The sequence below is a fragment of the Aquila chrysaetos genome, chromosome 4, assembly GCF_900496995.4.
Source record: "Aquila chrysaetos chrysaetos chromosome 4, bAquChr1.4, whole genome shotgun sequence".
NCBI lineage: Eukaryota > Metazoa > Chordata > Aves > Accipitriformes > Accipitridae > Aquila > Aquila chrysaetos.
Genome location: NC_044007.1, coordinates 10,397,980 through 10,414,527, shown reverse-complemented (window position 1 = coordinate 10,414,527; position 16,548 = coordinate 10,397,980). Strand labels below are relative to the sequence as shown.

General features: G+C 39.3%; 1 protein-coding gene across 5 annotated transcripts in view; it reads right to left on the bottom strand.

The window, feature by feature from the left end:
• Window positions 1-16,548, bottom strand: part of CYRIB (CYFIP related Rac1 interactor B) — a 102,176-nt gene that overhangs the window by 18,388 nt on the left and 67,240 nt on the right. For all 5 annotated transcript variants that reach the window (XM_030011691.2, XM_030011693.2, XM_030011688.2 and 2 more), the window contains exon 3: window positions 11,445-11,481. The gene's annotated coding sequence lies outside the window, so the exon portion shown is untranslated. The remainder of the gene's footprint in view (window positions 1-11,444; window positions 11,482-16,548) is intronic.

Below are 16,548 nucleotides of genomic sequence, written 5' to 3'. Positions count from 1 at the left end.
ACTGGCTCTTTTTCATCTTTCTTTAATACATTTAAAGAATATGTTAGCTATGATGACTGACCAATTGTTTTGCATAACTGCCACAACCCGCAGCCAATAAGGACAATTACTGCTTAGGACAAAAGCAACCTCAAATGGAACTAGTGTTGTCATAAGCCTGAGTTTTTACTACCTCTCCATAATCCAAAACAAATTTCGGAAAGCCTACTAGTAGTAGTCATCTGTGGCCAATGAACAGTTTTTCCCGTCAAATCACATAAGTGATGAGTTAAACGCAAGTTAGACTTTTCCAAAAACAGAAGATAATCAAGTTTCAACAGTTCTTCTTATGCTTGCTGTCACATCCCAGCTAAAAGATATGAAAAGTGGAAGAAAAATTAAATAGTCATTAGATTACTCGAGGTCAGACAAATTAAGGAAACAGTTTCAAACATCACTGTAAGTTTCAGAAATCAATACTTTCAGTATGACTATGAAAACTGCATTTTATAGCAAGGCACCTTTTCAAGGACCCTCCCGTAATTTACAGAGGCTGAAAATATCCTGAAAAACCATTGCCCTGAAATACCAGCAGTTCACTGGAATTCTGCTGCAAGACAAACACAAGACACTAACCAAAAAATCTGATTTCAAATTATTTAAGAATAAGTCATCAACAGTCTGACATTTGGATTCAAGCATAAAATCTAAAAAATCAAATTTCAAATTAGTGTAACTATACCAACCTTCCAGTGTATGCCTTTTTTTTTTTCCTGATTTTTACTTCTACTGAAGACTGATGTTTACCTGGAAGGAGGTAGCATGACAGTAAGAATTATTAATTTACTAGGAATCAAGAAAACCGACGCAATGTGAAGTCAAAATAAATTGTCAGGCAAGACAAATTTTCAGAACCTGTGTTGACAGATTTCTTGAGTTCCGTAAGAAAAATGCAACTGGTGTGTGAGGGAAAAGCAAACTAAGAACAGCACGCAATTTATTTTTCAGGATCCACAAGATTCAGCAATAACTCACACAATCAACAAAAGCTACAGAAGAAAGTGGGAATTAATCCCAGATTGTTGAAGATTACTCAGGTCTTTGCTCCAGCAACTTCTACAGGATGACCAAACAACAATTAAAAATTTAGATTTTTAGAAAAGCAACTTTGAGCGTAACCCAACTGATCACAGTGAATTCTGCACCTAGAACTTCATCAGCAGGTGTAGCTTGCTTTTTTGCATGTCCAGCTCTCGCCTTGAAACTCAAGAAAATGCAAGTTCTGCTTCCTAAGCATTTGAACTCAGTTCTCTGGAAAGTCAGATTTCTGAGCCTGTGAGAAACACCCATTATTTAAGGAAGTTTTAAATTAGGGTGTCCAGTTTAGACACTTATCTTAACAACTATTCCATCAAAACATGTTTCTTCAAAGAGGCAGCTTTTCCAGAGCTTTTTCTTCCATAGCTTAGTGAACTCTTCCAATGCTACACGTGCATTAATGCAGTGTAAACAAGCAACATCAGAAAGCAAAGAAATTACTTTTCCATATCTTGCAAGCGTGTTCTGTAACACAAGACTGAATAACCCACTTAGTCCACTCCCCAACAACGAGGACATTCATAATGTGGAAAAAGCAGAGGCATTCTTAAAGAAGTGTTTTCAACAGGGGCAATAAAAAGCCAAAAGCACAAGCTGCCTAATGATGATTGAGTCTGTAGATTCAGATTTAAAAACCAAACCTCAGCCTCAAAACAGCGTATTGCATATTTCAATTCCAACATTAACAAGCAAACAGCAAATACATAGCAGAGAACGATGTTAACTGCCTAAAGAGAACTCTAACTATACCTGCAATTACTGCCATGCTTCAGATCTTAAGCTGCACCAGCCCCTCCTCCACCAAAATATTTTCAATACCTCAAGTAAATGCCTTTATGTAGGTTTTGCCTTTGTTTTCATATTAACCAGTCTCTTAAGAGTTTACAGGGTCATGCATGTGTTTAAATATTGGATAACATTACTTCTGAAGGCTAGAGTAGGAGCATGCTTGAAGGGTTTAAGTGTTTTGAAGATAAGTTTACAGAAGAGCATATAGCCAGTGCAGAACAGATTATTGAATCCCTACCATCTCCTAAAATGAGTAAGGGGTCGGGGACTCAGTTTTGCAGTACAAATTCTTTCATTCAGACCTTCATCCCTCAGAAAAGTTTGCCAATAAGAATATATGCTTTGTTTTCTGGGAGTGAGTTTAACACAGAGAATCACAATAAAAGGTTTGGCACTACAATGAAACAGTAGATAGGAAACAAATTCAAGCAGAAGATGCAATTGACCTAATGGTAACAGTTCAGTGAACAGCCTCTTCGAGAAAAGGAGAGAAATTGAAGATTATGAGAATGGATTAATTCAACTACGACAGCAACAAGATGACAATATGTGATATAGGAACACACTTCAATTTACATGATTACAAAGCTGCATGAACACTTGTTCGTAATGAAGTTCTAACAGACCTCTTCCCTCGTGCATTCAGCATACTGAAAAAATCTTGATAAACTTCAGTCATGTCAGTTTTGTGTACAAGATACACGAACACATTTGCTTTCTTCACAGCAAAACATTCACTGTATATTCAGTTTTTATGGAGTGAATGAAAATCTAGCAGAAGCTGGACAAACAGTATTTTTGAAACTTGTATCAAGATGAATTCTAACAGCTACTTGGGGATCTCAAGTATTCCTTAATACTAGAAGCTTTTCTGTGTTTTAAGAACTGTGAAAATGACCATTCCTCCAAGTTGTAATCCAAAAAGACATTAAGAAGCTAGAAAGAGAGCTTGAAAACTCAATTTGAGAAGATATAATTGATCTAGCATTTCTTGGGAGAACACTTTCTCTCTCCTTAGCATTCAAGGTAATGAATGCAAGATCCAACAGATAGGAATTTATTCTTCCTGCATGGCTAAGCACTAGCTTCTCGAGCTCTGAAATGGCCTTCTAGAAACAAGACCGTGGTGTCACAGCGTGGAACTTCCCAGATGCATGGAAGCAGCAGCAGGTCAACATGCCACAGCTCAGGTTAGATGGCTCTGCACTTCTGTACATTATTTTCCTTCAAAAGGTAGAGCTAAGCAGCAAGAAGAGCTGACCTGTTGCACTTGGGTGGAAACCTGTAGAGGGGAAAATGAAAACTGACCTTTCTGAGAGGCGGCTATGTCAGCAGAATACCTGGATCAATCTAGAGTAAAGGAGCCTAGCTCAGAGATGCTTCAGGCTCCTGACAGATCCAGATGTACCAGAGATTCTTGTTTTGTTCAAGATGGCTCATTGCCTGCATTTCTGCTGGGTCCAGAACACATGAAAGAAGGTCTGCTACTGGCTCTAATATTAAAGATGATGACAACCTGCATCTAAAAGAAACAGCCTACAAAACTAGCCATTACAGTTATCTTCAAGGACCTCTTCTGCTATCTGATGTCCTGTAAAAACATCACCAGCACAAAAGATTTTGGTAGTTCTATGAAGACTTATCTTGGTAATTAACCACCATAGCATCATGCCCAGTCAGTACTGATTTAGTAAGCACTCTTCCAACTTCCTTGAAAGTCCACAACTTCAGCTCAAGCAAGTGGAATTACTGTTTTAGAAAGTCAGATGTGGTTCCAGTTAACAAGCTCTGACGTTGAGCTATCATTGTCTAGTCAAGGACATCTTCCAGCACTAACTGCATCCTTCTTGAGCACATTGCCACATCAGTCAGCCCCAATTCAAGAAAGACTTGAGCTTGTATAAAGACCAAAGCCAATAGCAAGCACTACTACTGACTGAGTTTTATATCCTGCAGCTGGGCTTTGTCTCAGAGCCAAACAGCCGACTCAACACTGATTGGAAGTGACTTTTGTGTGTGCTAACACACCTTTTGACTCAATTGTTCCAGCGCAACTGGAACAAAATCCACACTAAAGCTGTAATCCTTATCAAGAAGAATTTTGCATATTGCACTCACCAACGTCAAAGTATTCACATGCCCAGCTGTAAGTACAGTTTAGGTCACTACCTATTTGTTCTCCCACAGCTTCAGATTGTCAACCTTTGTCCAATTTTATTTGGTATTCTCATTCAGAATATAGTCCACTTCAAAACTTGCAAACTGTTTTTTCTCCCAGCGGTCTTACCGATTTGAACATTTTATAGTGCAGTGTCCAAAGGTAACTCATTAGGCAAACTGACAGCGTGAGATTCAGTAAAAGCACACTTTAGACCAATGGAGTTTTCTCTTGCCATGAATCCACATCATAAAATCAAAGCAGAAAAAACCCACTAGTCTCTGTCTAAAAACTGACTGTCCCTGTGAAGCTGCCCAGAATCCCTCCTGACATGCTCTGTACTTCAGCACAATACTTGAGCCACGTGGAGCAGGTTATGGGAAATCAGAGCGCAAGCCAAGAACATGGTTTAAACTTGACCTACTTGCAGAGGAAGACATACGGAATGCCACATTTGATTACAATGATTTGGCCCATTACAGCCTTATGGGGTTGTATGATGTTGCGTGTAGTGTCATGATCAGACAAGCGGAAAGCAAAGGCATATTTTCAAAACAAGTCTTGCACGCATGCCCTTCATGCTGAAAACATCCGTGACACATTTCAATTTTTTTTTTTTCTAAGCTAAGCCCAGGGGAAATTTAATAGAAATACATGATGCAACTAAATTCAGCCGAGCACTAAAGAAATTCCCCCTCTCACACCTGAAAGAAAAAGTGTACATTAACAAGCATTTTACTTGCAATTGGTGGGCAGCTAGAAAACTTACTCTTGTTAAAGGTAAAATACTACAAAGACATTCAAAAGGGACACTTTTAATTTTGCTTTGTTCTATCAGAAAAACAGCATGCTTTCAAACTAGTGAAAAAAAACCAGTTAAAGAAATAGATAAAAACCCATATGTTTGTGACCATTGAAGAATGCCTGCTTCAAGGAGAGAGAAAAAAAAGAAAAAAAAAAATCGGCTCACCTTTTGGAAAATTATATGCTATTCCCAAGACTACTTTTAACGAAGCTTAAGACTGAACAGGAACATCCAGAGTATGAAAACTGTACTCTGTGAAAACCTCATATCCATGCTCTAGAGTCTGGAGGAGGAACTTAAGCATGACACAATATGGTAACCATATCTAATGAAAGCACATCTAATGAAAGATTTTCTTTCAGGGATTGAGTTTTAAATTTTCAATTGGTCACGTATGTGTGGCATAAACCTCCAATTCAGAGATATTTTGGTAAAATAGTAAGTGAAAAACACTTATAGCATTAAAAGTCTAACATTATAGTATAACACTACACTGTTACAACACTTACAGTGTTAATACATAAACAAAAACCTAGCTGAATGTCTCCCTATACTGTTTTTCTAGAACAATAATCCTATCAGCCTGGCGATTGTTTCAAGGCTTACTGAACATTTTCTGCCTATAGTATCAAGCCATGAACGGCGGCAGGGGGGGAAGACAGTGAATAGGTGGCTGCTCACATCAGCTGAATCCAAGGCAGCCCTTAGCAACACATGGAATCACAGAGTGGACAGCCTATTGGATCGAGTGTCGTTTTCTCTCCCGATGAAGCAGTTAAGCTTCACAAGCAGTGAGAATGCATCTGCCCTTAACCTTAAAAGCTAGAGAGTGCTGCAGACATGGAAACAGGCTTGTAAACTACATTGTGGGAATCACTCTTTTCAGAAAGTCGTAATTTTTTCCTTAGATCCAAACATGTTTTTCCTAGTCTAATGCACACATTTATTTTCTGAGTAGTGCTAGAGAAGCATAGATGCCCTCTGACACTTTCTAATTCCTACTACTGATATTAGTGGTGTTTAAAGTAATAAAGATCTGTCATTAAACAAAATCCCCAAGTAATAAAATACATTCTCCAGACAAGAAATAATTATTGAGGTAACAGTAAAAAAAAAATAGTAGTTATCACTCATAGTCTGGAAAAGAGACCAATATATGGAAATTATCAGCTTTAGATTTAAGAAATAGAAGCTTGGTGCTATTAGCTTAAAATAAGTTAGATTTTGGATAAGCTGGTCTCATTTTTAGGACTCATCATAGCTATAGTAACATTAATAATATTAAAAGTATCAGTTCAGATAGACATCTAACTGTTGAACCAAACACATACATGAAGTGCCACACCAGTCACCAGTTGTGCATAAAACACACAATTTCATTCTTTGCTGGACAAGTTGTTCTAGCAAACGTTAAGATTTCATCAGTTTTTATATACACTTTTATGACATACTTCACAGTCTAAACCTATGCAAAGATCTGTACACTGCTTGCCACTCCTGACACCTAGTGGTTATTCTTCCACACACCACTAATTACAAATCAACCGTATCAAGAATAAAAGATATGCAAGCCAAAAAAAAAAACCAAAAAAACCAAAAAAAACCCCCACCAAACCCACCACTGAATTCCAGGGGCTTCAATCATCAATATCTTATCTGAATAGTGGGAAAACAATTTATACAGCCATATAAAAAATGTTTTTGTATAGGAAAGTAAGTATTTAGGCTACTTAAAAGCTGTTTAAAGCTGTCTCTGATGTCAGGTCTTTTGGCTAAACTGACTTTGATACAATGAACTGTTGTAGTTGAAAGTGAAGTTACTTTGAGATCACACATCATCAATAAAGTCTCCTTTCTGAACAAAACCGAATTCACAACTTGTCATATCACGAAAATGGAGGCCTGCCAGGGAAAATAGTCTAGTGAAAAAAGGCTCACATTCCTCAAAACCAGAATTGTAAAGTATGGTCAGGTCAGTGTTTATTCAGTCCATTTTTCCATTTAGAGGAAATCAAGGGAAAAGCACTGAAGAATCCACAGTTGCTTTAGAAGAGGCAGTCTTAAAGCCTTGTTAATTCGGGAATATTTTAGTGGCACAGCTGACACTGAATAACTTACTTGACAGGAGCTACAATAAAATAACTAAGCGTGCCCACACAAGACTGGAATAAAACCCAGTTTGTCTGGAAGGATTACTCTTATTTTTAAAACAGAACTTGTATTGAAAAGGGGAGAGACTATGCTCCAAAAATCTGCTCTGGTTTACCCTTCAATGAATAACTGCACAATTCTTCCAAGAATGAATCTGGGAATAAAAATTAGATATGCTTTCCTCTTTCAAAATGACACAAGCTCAACATGCTTTCTAACATAATTCTGCATAATGCTCTTTTTAATTCAATTGCATTGCGACCATCAGAAAAAAAAAATACACCTTTTTTAGTTCAGGGACATTTACATTCGAATGCAATCTACACTTTGCTTTCTCTTTCAAAGTTTGAAATCTTAAAAGCCTTTTGCAGTGCTGTAACTCCTCCAACAGAGGTCACTACCTTACAATTTGAACTTCCAGAGAAAGGGAAGCTTGTAACAAATGTGTTCATACTACCTTAGAGCCTTACAGCTCAGAGTCAGCAATTTTCTTCCAGCCCAAATACTGCATTTAGTCCATGATACTATGACATCATGGAAACAGTGGCTGATCTTGAAGTTTGTCTTTTTTCAACGTAGGCTGAGAACATTCTATTGTTATCAGGTAAAGATGCAAAAAAGTGTTTAACAAGAGATGTGGTAGATTTACAGATTGCTTTTTTCTTATTTTACAGAAAAAGCTTCTTACTCTACAAAAGATGGTATGCCTATTAAAACTGTGCTCTACTACCACATTACTAAGAAAGTTTCATATTTCAAAGATGTCAGCCTGTAATTTAACACCTGTCAAGCTCTCATCTCCAAAAAAACCAAACTCAACAATAATTTATATGGTAAGTCCTTCTCCTGCCAGCTTTTTATTTCAGTGTAAAGACGGGGGCGGGGGAAACAAACCCCACCAAAAAAACCCCCAAACCTGCAAGTTTTATCTAACTGCTTGGAAAAAAAAAAAAAAGTCTTTTCAATCCCTAACTTCACTATAGTGTCTAGTTCAACTGATCTGCCACCTTTTAGTTGGTATTTTATTTGGGAAAAAGCACTCCTCTTCAAGCCTAGTTTTATTTGGAAATGTGTTTTCTTTCAAAATAGCTGAATTCCCATCTATAAGAATCAGACTCCCATATGTTTCAGTACCCAAGCTGGATGAAGTTGCACTGAGGCTCTGACAGCCAGCCTTGATAATGCTGCCATCTAATGTACTAGGACAAGGAGTACAATCAGCTGCATCACTCTTTAATACTCAAATGACATGTTTTCTTTTAGTTTGGCTCCGAACTGTTGCACCCCTTCAGCACCTTGGCTTGCAAATCCTACACTAACAATATTATGACAAATTACCTAGTCATCAAGTTGACGGATATAAATATTCACTGACATATTCTATCTCAAGGGATTTTTTGGAATGTTGCAGTACCAAACCTCAAACCTTATGTGTATACGAACCTGACACTGACCGTCCATCTGCGAATTCAGTTCGGTGACACACCAGCTCTGATCTACCAAGGAGGAAGGGAAGTTCTATGGCCTTCCAAATCACATAGCTGGAAGGGCAGATTTCCATATTTCAGGAGAACTTTCTGATTATTTTGTGGAGTTCCCTTTTTCTGAGACATCAGTCAGACAAAGTACATTTGCAAAATATAGAAGGCTAATGAAACACATCAAGTCACTGATGGTACAACAGAAAATGACTAGCAGAATGATTTCCTTACCATCCCATCTGTTTTCAGAAACAGAAACAAAGCAGGCAGGCATTAGGCAGGGCAGACAGAGAAAATTGGTCTCTACGCAGTTGGTTGCTTCTTTAAAGTTTCACAGGAGATTTCTTGCAAGATCAAGGTTCCACAGCCGTCTTTGTTATTTCCAGTTACTTCTTCAGATAGCCTCATGAGGCACAGTATCAACTACTTTTACTGAGTCTGGACAGTTATTTCTTGTTAGAAAACAAGTGTAAAAAACAAACAAACAAAAAAACCAGACCACATTGGTCCAAATCCCTCTAGCTGTGCTAAATCTGATCATCTTTTATCTCATTTTCCATCTCTCCCAACATATCTCAAATTTTCTTTTAATCTTAAAATCAAACTAGAGGTGTCCTGTAAGTGTAAGATATAAGACACTTTATTTTCATCCACATATTGGAAATACGGAGGAACATTTGCTATTCTCCAGTGATATTATACAACCTGCAAACTATTAAGATCAGTAGCAAGGATGCAGAATATCATGCAGAGTTACGATTCCTGCACCAGTTCATCTGTGACCTCTACAAGTCCATCTCATCTCATCTCACAAGGAGTTTGCAACAGTTCTTGGGGAAAACCAGGTACATACGCGGAACAGGAAGTCATTAAACAATACTGAATACATTTAATAATCACATCTGGCTCTGAAAAATACTTGACCTGAAAATATATACTAGAAGAACCATCAATATATGCTCTCCCTGTTCCCACTCTTCCCTAGGCATCTGCTCACATTTGAAGGTTCAAGTTTTGTTAGGTATTAAGCTTTTTTCAAGTTTTAACCTTACTCAGAAAGCAACATCTAGGTAAGTTTGCCCCATTCTTTGAAGCTTAACCAGTTTTCAATAGTCTCCAGATCTTTACTATTGTTAGCTTACTGGTGCTTTGCTATTGAAAGTGTTGCTTGGGTAGGGCTTCTGTCAGTCCCTTCAAACCCTTCACAATGGTGATTCCCAGCTGGTTTAAGATGCTGTTAAGCATCTGGCAGCTACTTTGTCTCAGCACAGCTGGAGAAGGTGAAAGCATCAGCAGTCAGACACCTGAACTCTAGAGCTGCTGAAGTGGACATCACCACCTTGGTTTATAAACATTTTCCCTTCAATACCCAAAATACTGTTGATTCACAGTGTCTTCAAAGAAAACAGAAGTTCCTTGCCATGTGTTGTAGCTGTTCACTGGACAGCCTTCCTCCTTCTGCAGGCAGCACCATTCCCAGCAATGCCCCTTGAGTTTTGCTAGCTTTTCTGTATGACTCTCACCTTCCTGAGCAGAAGCAGCACTGCTCTAATGGAGGAATAAGGGGGGGTGTGAAAGGATGAGAAAAACCAAGTGCACACATGCAGAGGGAAGTAAGATGGTGATTCCCAGAGACTATAGGTGCCTAGGTAGACCCATGGTCTGACTCAGTGTAGTGACGCTTACAATATATCCTTTGCAAATGCACACGATGCTTAAATAAAAGTTTGCACTAGTTCTAATTGCAACTTTGCTAATACACTTATCCATGACTTCAGAAGTAAAGGTTACCAAATGAAAAAGGTGCTACTACTGCTGACACTGGATGTTTTTCCATTAGTTTATTGTAGATTTGGAAAATCTTGCTGCATGCTTGCCCAGTTCCTAGACTCATTCCATAAACCCAGAAGGCAAGACAGTAGGCCAGAATGACTGTTGGTCTGACCCAACATTGCCAGAAACTCTCCTAAGAATGACAAAAATGATGACACTTATATCACAAAAGCAGCAACTCTGCAAAACACGTATTTTAATAGATCAATCATTCACTAAAATAAGGGACAATTACTTCAGTAACACATTTATAATGCCACATATTCTTAATTACTCAATAGAGCATTCAAATAGTTTTGGACACAGCACTTGGAAATGTTTTCTACTGTTGTCAGCAAAACTGATAACAAATCAATTTAATCAGCTCCCCAGAATTCAAAGAGCTTTTTGATAATTAATCAGAAATGGGAGAAGAATAAATCCTACCTCACGTTTGCTAGCATTACCTTCCAAATCTGACAGAAGATAGCTATGCTGGCACAGCACAATAAACATGAAGTATAACACACACACTCTACGCGTTAGCTTAGGTGACAAGTAGGTTATAAAACTAAAAGCTAAAACCTTCACATGAACACATGCTACCTCTTCAGTCTTACAAGCCAGTTCAGAATACTGGTTTCTACCATAAGGCATCTGGTTCAGAAAAGAAGTAAAGTTACACAGTAACTTTACTGAAGAGACTGAGAAAGAAAAACCACCAAAACATCATGTCTTCATTCAGATCTTCCAAGGAGTTTAAGCACAATCTTCCAGGGTACACTCTTAGATGTGGCCAAACTACTATACTCTGTGCACACTAAAAATGCCTTTATTGAAACAATGGTACTTCTTCACATCGCTACAGTGACGAGTTTTCAAAAGCATTACCAGGCTGCATGGTGAGGTACCGTGCAAGCAAAAAACCACACACTTGCAACCTGGTTTAGCATTTTTAACCACAGAGAGGCATAAATTAGGTTATAGATCAGGACTTCCTAGTGAACACTACAGATTTCAAGAGTTGTAGAAGCAAATAGGGAAAAACAAGTTCTTGAAGAGAAAATTGCTCATATTCAGTACAGTCCCATTTTCTGTCCTTTAACATATTATAATTTTTGCTTCTTATGTGTCAGGAGAGTTTTCAAGCAGGTTAAGTTTCAATTCTTACCTACAGCCAGTGCTGCACTCTGTTCTTGGCCTCCAGTCTGTTTTAAAAGAAAAAGAGATTATGAAAATTCATTCTTTTGCACCATAAGTCTTAAATGTAATGCTACATGACCTTGTAAAAGCAAACATGCATCTGTTCCAGACATTGTACTATTTTTCTGGATTTACTTCATCAACATAGTCCTGGATCTATATGCCACTGTGACTTTTGAGAATGCAGAACTGTGTTTTATCTCTAGGCATATAAATAAACAGGGAACACAATTATTTGGCAACAAACGTGCTTCTAGGGAAAAAGGCTGCTGGTGTTAGATAATCCGTAAGAACACATACCCCTAATAAATTTGATTAGTAAAGAGTCAAAGCTGCAATTTGGTGGCAAATTGTTCCACTTGCATTTCATTTTGCTTTGAAAAGAAAGAGGGTAACACAAGATTCTTAATTCAACCACACAAATTAGCTCTTGAAAAAAATTCATGGCTTGCATACTGACCTCCAGAGAAGGCATTTTCAAGTCACCACTGAAAACCATTTGCTTAACAAAGAAAACAAGCATTCTTGGACAGCCTCAGTCTGTTACACACATTATTAACCACCATCTTAAGGCTGGTGAAATAGTAATTTTAATAGTACAGTTTAAGGGAGAAGATATGGAGTACTACAGTATCTCATAGAGCTCGAGCTTCACAGGAAATAATAGTGTAACATTAGCTGGGGAAGGCTCTGAAGATCTACAACACCATAGGCAAGAAGCAGAGTGGAGACCCTAGTGAGAACGACCCTTCACAGCCCGCAGAACTAAACATAAGCAGAAGGACGACTGTCAGACACTGTTACAGGTGTAGAAATTTATTGCTCCATTCTTTCCTGTGTATGCATCTCTCTCAAAGAGGCTTCCCCCTTGACTAGGATTTCTGTAAGTTTGAGTAGCATCTGCTTTCTCCTTTGCCAATTGGTGTCAACTTCCCTTTACTCTCTCAGTAGTAAGCAACAGCTAGCTAGTACTTCAGGACAACAACTACTTCACAGGACAAAAAGATTGTTAAGAGCACTACCTTTGTAAAAGCTGCTGCAACTTCCCTAAAACTCACGCGCTCTCACTAGGCGTATTTTAAATATGGATTTTTTCCATCCTCATGACTGCACACTGCTCAATTCATGCTTTGAGACAAAGCAACAAACATCAAATACTGACTGGAAAACGGTGGTGCCCTGCAGGTCAGGGATGAACATAACTGATACTGCAAATAGAGAAACCAAAACCAAAATTAGACCCAACATTACTTCAGAAAGCTAATTTCCTGAAAAAAAGTGAAAGGAAAATCAAATAGGACAAAACATTTAAGAACACTAAAAAATTCTACCTAAAAATAGATTATTTTGGGGGGATTAGTCAAGAGCTCTGGTTAAGATGATTTTGGGTGAGCGTCTAACTTAATTCACTGAGCTGAAAACAAAAAGTCCTAATTCATTAGAATGACCAGACTATATAAACAAATATGAAAGTAATAGAGGAAAAACACCCCACTATAACAGCAAGACTATGGACTTTTTAAAAAAATGTTTCCTAACACTACTAGTTCATTACTAAACAGAAATATCTAAATTTCCAATTGATAAAATTATTAGAAAAAACCCTAGAATTGCTCAGCTCTCTACATCTTTCCAGACAGAATACTGCACTTATAATCACAAGCACTTACTACCTGCAAGAAAAGCGTGCTGATGCTCAGGTAGCTTGTCCTCAAGGCTTCAATGAATGACTGAATGGCCTAGTAGAGCCATTAGGCAAAAGGGAAGCAACCAGGAAAGCTGAGAATTATAGGTCAGTTGGAGTATCATCAATAACAGGCAAAGAGATGTTAGCACAGGAATCCATTAACTGGATTCCTGTCTTTTAGTACCGATGAGCATGCTTTCATGCAGAACAGTTCAGATCATGCTATCAGCTTGGTTTATACTGGCAAGCTGACAGATATTTGATTTTTGTACAGTGTGACTTCACATCATACAATATTTTAAATTTAGAGGTTAGCACTATGCAATATAATAAAGCACTGTCTAAATGGGTAAGAAATTGACTTGCAGGTCTCTAGCAGTCAGTGGGCAATAATCAGTCACCATTCATTAAAAGGGCCAGATGTGAAATTAATGGTGTGATGGATTCTTTACACAATTTTTGCACTTCTGTGTGCACACTGATTCAGACCCAAGAGTATCTAAATGAACAATCGCCTCTTGTCAGGTTGAGAGTGCATTACTTGGGTTCTCCCAGTTAGTACAGAAGAACTGCAGAACATCTGAGCTTCCTTCTGACTCATTATTAAGGTTTGGATCTGCAGATTAATATAGAAAGAGTATCAACAGGCACAAGATGAGACATGTATACTATATAATTTAATAGCTAGTGAAAATTGAATACTACAGAACCAAGCATTTTTTCAATTGCTTGTGATTCTGAGGCAGCCAAGTATTTAACATTATGTTAGAGAGAAGCAGCTCTAGGCAGGCAAATTACCTTTATTCAATGGGTTAACAGCTCAGAGATTTTGTTTAGCCTTTTTTTAATACCATTTTATGGAGTCAAACAGCAGAAAGATTAATGCATCCCATCCTAGGAATCTCTATTACACAACCCCCCTTGACTTGCAGCCTAACTTCACCACAGCAGAAGGCGGCCAAAGCTTACACTAACATCCCAGACCAACTACAACAGGAATTCAAAGAATTGTCACAACAGTTGGAGACCAAATGCAGAAAAATGTCTACAGCCATTGAAGATGGACGGTGAATCATCTAAACTGCAGCTATTCATTTTCAGAAGAAAACAAAACCAAGCATCATTCAGTTTGTCAGAGGAAAAGCCTGTAGTTGACACAAGTCAAATGGTACCCAAATATAAAAGATGCACTAAGTAAACTTGGTATCATTGTGGATAACGAAACTTAAAAAAAAAAAAAAAAGTAGTAACTGGCTGTGGTGGGTTGACCCTGGCTGGAGGCCAGGTGCCCACCAAAGCTCCTCTATCATTCCCCCCACCGCCTCAGCTGGACAGGGGAGAGAAAATATAACAAAAGGCTCATGGATTGAGATAAGGACAGGGAGAGATCACTCAACCAATTACCGTCATGGGCAAAACACGCTCAACTTGGGGAAAATTAACTTAATTTATTGCCAATCAACCGGAGTAGGGTAATGAGAAAGAAAACCAAATTTAAAACACCTTCCCCCCATCCCTCCCTTCTTCCCAGGCACAGCTTCACTCCCGGATTCTCTACCTACCCCCCACCAGCGGCGCAGGGGGACAGGGAATGGGGGTTCGGGTCAGTTCATCACACGTTGTCTCTGCCGCTCCTTCCTCCTCAGGGGCAGGACTCCTCACTCTTCCCCTGCTCCAGCGTGGGGTCCCTCCCATGGGAGACAGTCCTCCATGAACTTCTCCAACATGGGTCCTTCCCACAGGCTGCAGTTCTTCACGAACTGCTCCAGCGTGGGTCCCTTCCACGGCGTGCAGTCCTTCAGGAGCACACTGCTCCAGCGTGGGTCCCCCGTGGGGTCACAAGTCCTGCCAGAAAACCTGCTCCAGTGTGGGCTCCTCTCTCCATGGGGCCACAAGTCCTGCCAGGAGCCTGCTCCAGCACGGGCTTCCCACGGGGTCACAGCCTCCTTCGAGCACCCACCTGCTCCAGCGTGGACCTCCCTGGGCTGCAGGAGGACAGCCTGCCTCACCATGGTCTTCCCCACACGCTGCAGGGGAATCTCTGCTCTGGCACCTGGAGCACCTCCTCCCCCTGCTTCTTCACTGACCTGGGGGTCTGCAGGGCTGTTTCTCTCACATGTTCTCACTCCCCTCTCTGGCTGCTTTCTGTGCCCGCTGCAACTTTTTTTCCCTTCTTAAATCTGTTATCCCAGAGGTGCTACCACTGTTGCCAATGGGCTCAGCCTTGGCCAGCGGTGGGTCCATCTTAGAGCCGGCTGGCATTGGCTCTGTCGGACATAGGGGAAGCTTCCAGCAGCTTCTCACAGAAGCCACCCCTGTAACCCCATCTCCGCTACCAAAACCTTGCCACACAAACCCAATACACTGCCTAACCACTGAATAAGTCCTGAGTTTTGGGCATCCACTTCATATTGAACTGATGCCGCTTAACTCAGCAATACGTGAAAACAGATTTCAGAAGAGAAAAGCTAACCATTAACTTTCAGTATGAAACCAACATCTTCTGCCTAACGCTGACTGAATTAAGAAGCCTCTACACACAAGCAAAAACTTGTCAGCAACTGTCAGTCAAGATTTGCTACAGGAATGGTGATTTTGCAGGCTTTCCAACACTCAGGTTTTCCTGCCTATTAAGAACAGAAAATATTGAGTAGCATGAAAGAATTGAGAACAACTTTGCAATAAGAATCTAAATTACTTTCTGTGTACTTGATCAGTACCTCAGCTTGTCAAGAAACTTCAGAAAGAATTACTGCATAAAGAATACAACACTTACTAAAGAAAGCTTGCACAGGATTCATGTTCTCCATGTGATGTATTAGGCACCCAGGCTTTACTAGTCATCTTCAAAACAATCCACTCTGCTGCTTTCACAGAGCAAATGTTTAAATTGCTTGTTTGAAGTTCAAGCTTGCACTAGCATTTCCCTTGGTAAGCGTCATCAACTTGAACTCTGTGCGAACCAGAGGTGGACTACGGCACAGATGTTCTCAGTCCATGAATCTTAATTGCCCTTTGCATATTGCTGAACAGAACAGAACCTAGCTCAAAGACTACAGTGCTCTAGCAATTTTTAGACACTCCTGCTCTCTTGCTTCAGTTGCAGACTTGAAATTAAGTTTGAGGAAACCACTCCAAAAACTGGTCACTCTTAGAAGCACACATTAAAACATAAAACCAAGCCCAGTCCAAAACAGAACCACAAGTCAAATATATCCCACATCTTGTGGATAATAAAAAAAGAACACTAAGAAACATTTAGTAGTAAAACTTGATTTTTACTTTAGTAACAATAACAGATGGCTAAGCTATAAAAAAATAAATCATAGCTAAGATCATGTTTCAGAGGAAGTTTCAGGGCATCTGCAGATGAACCCATACTTCA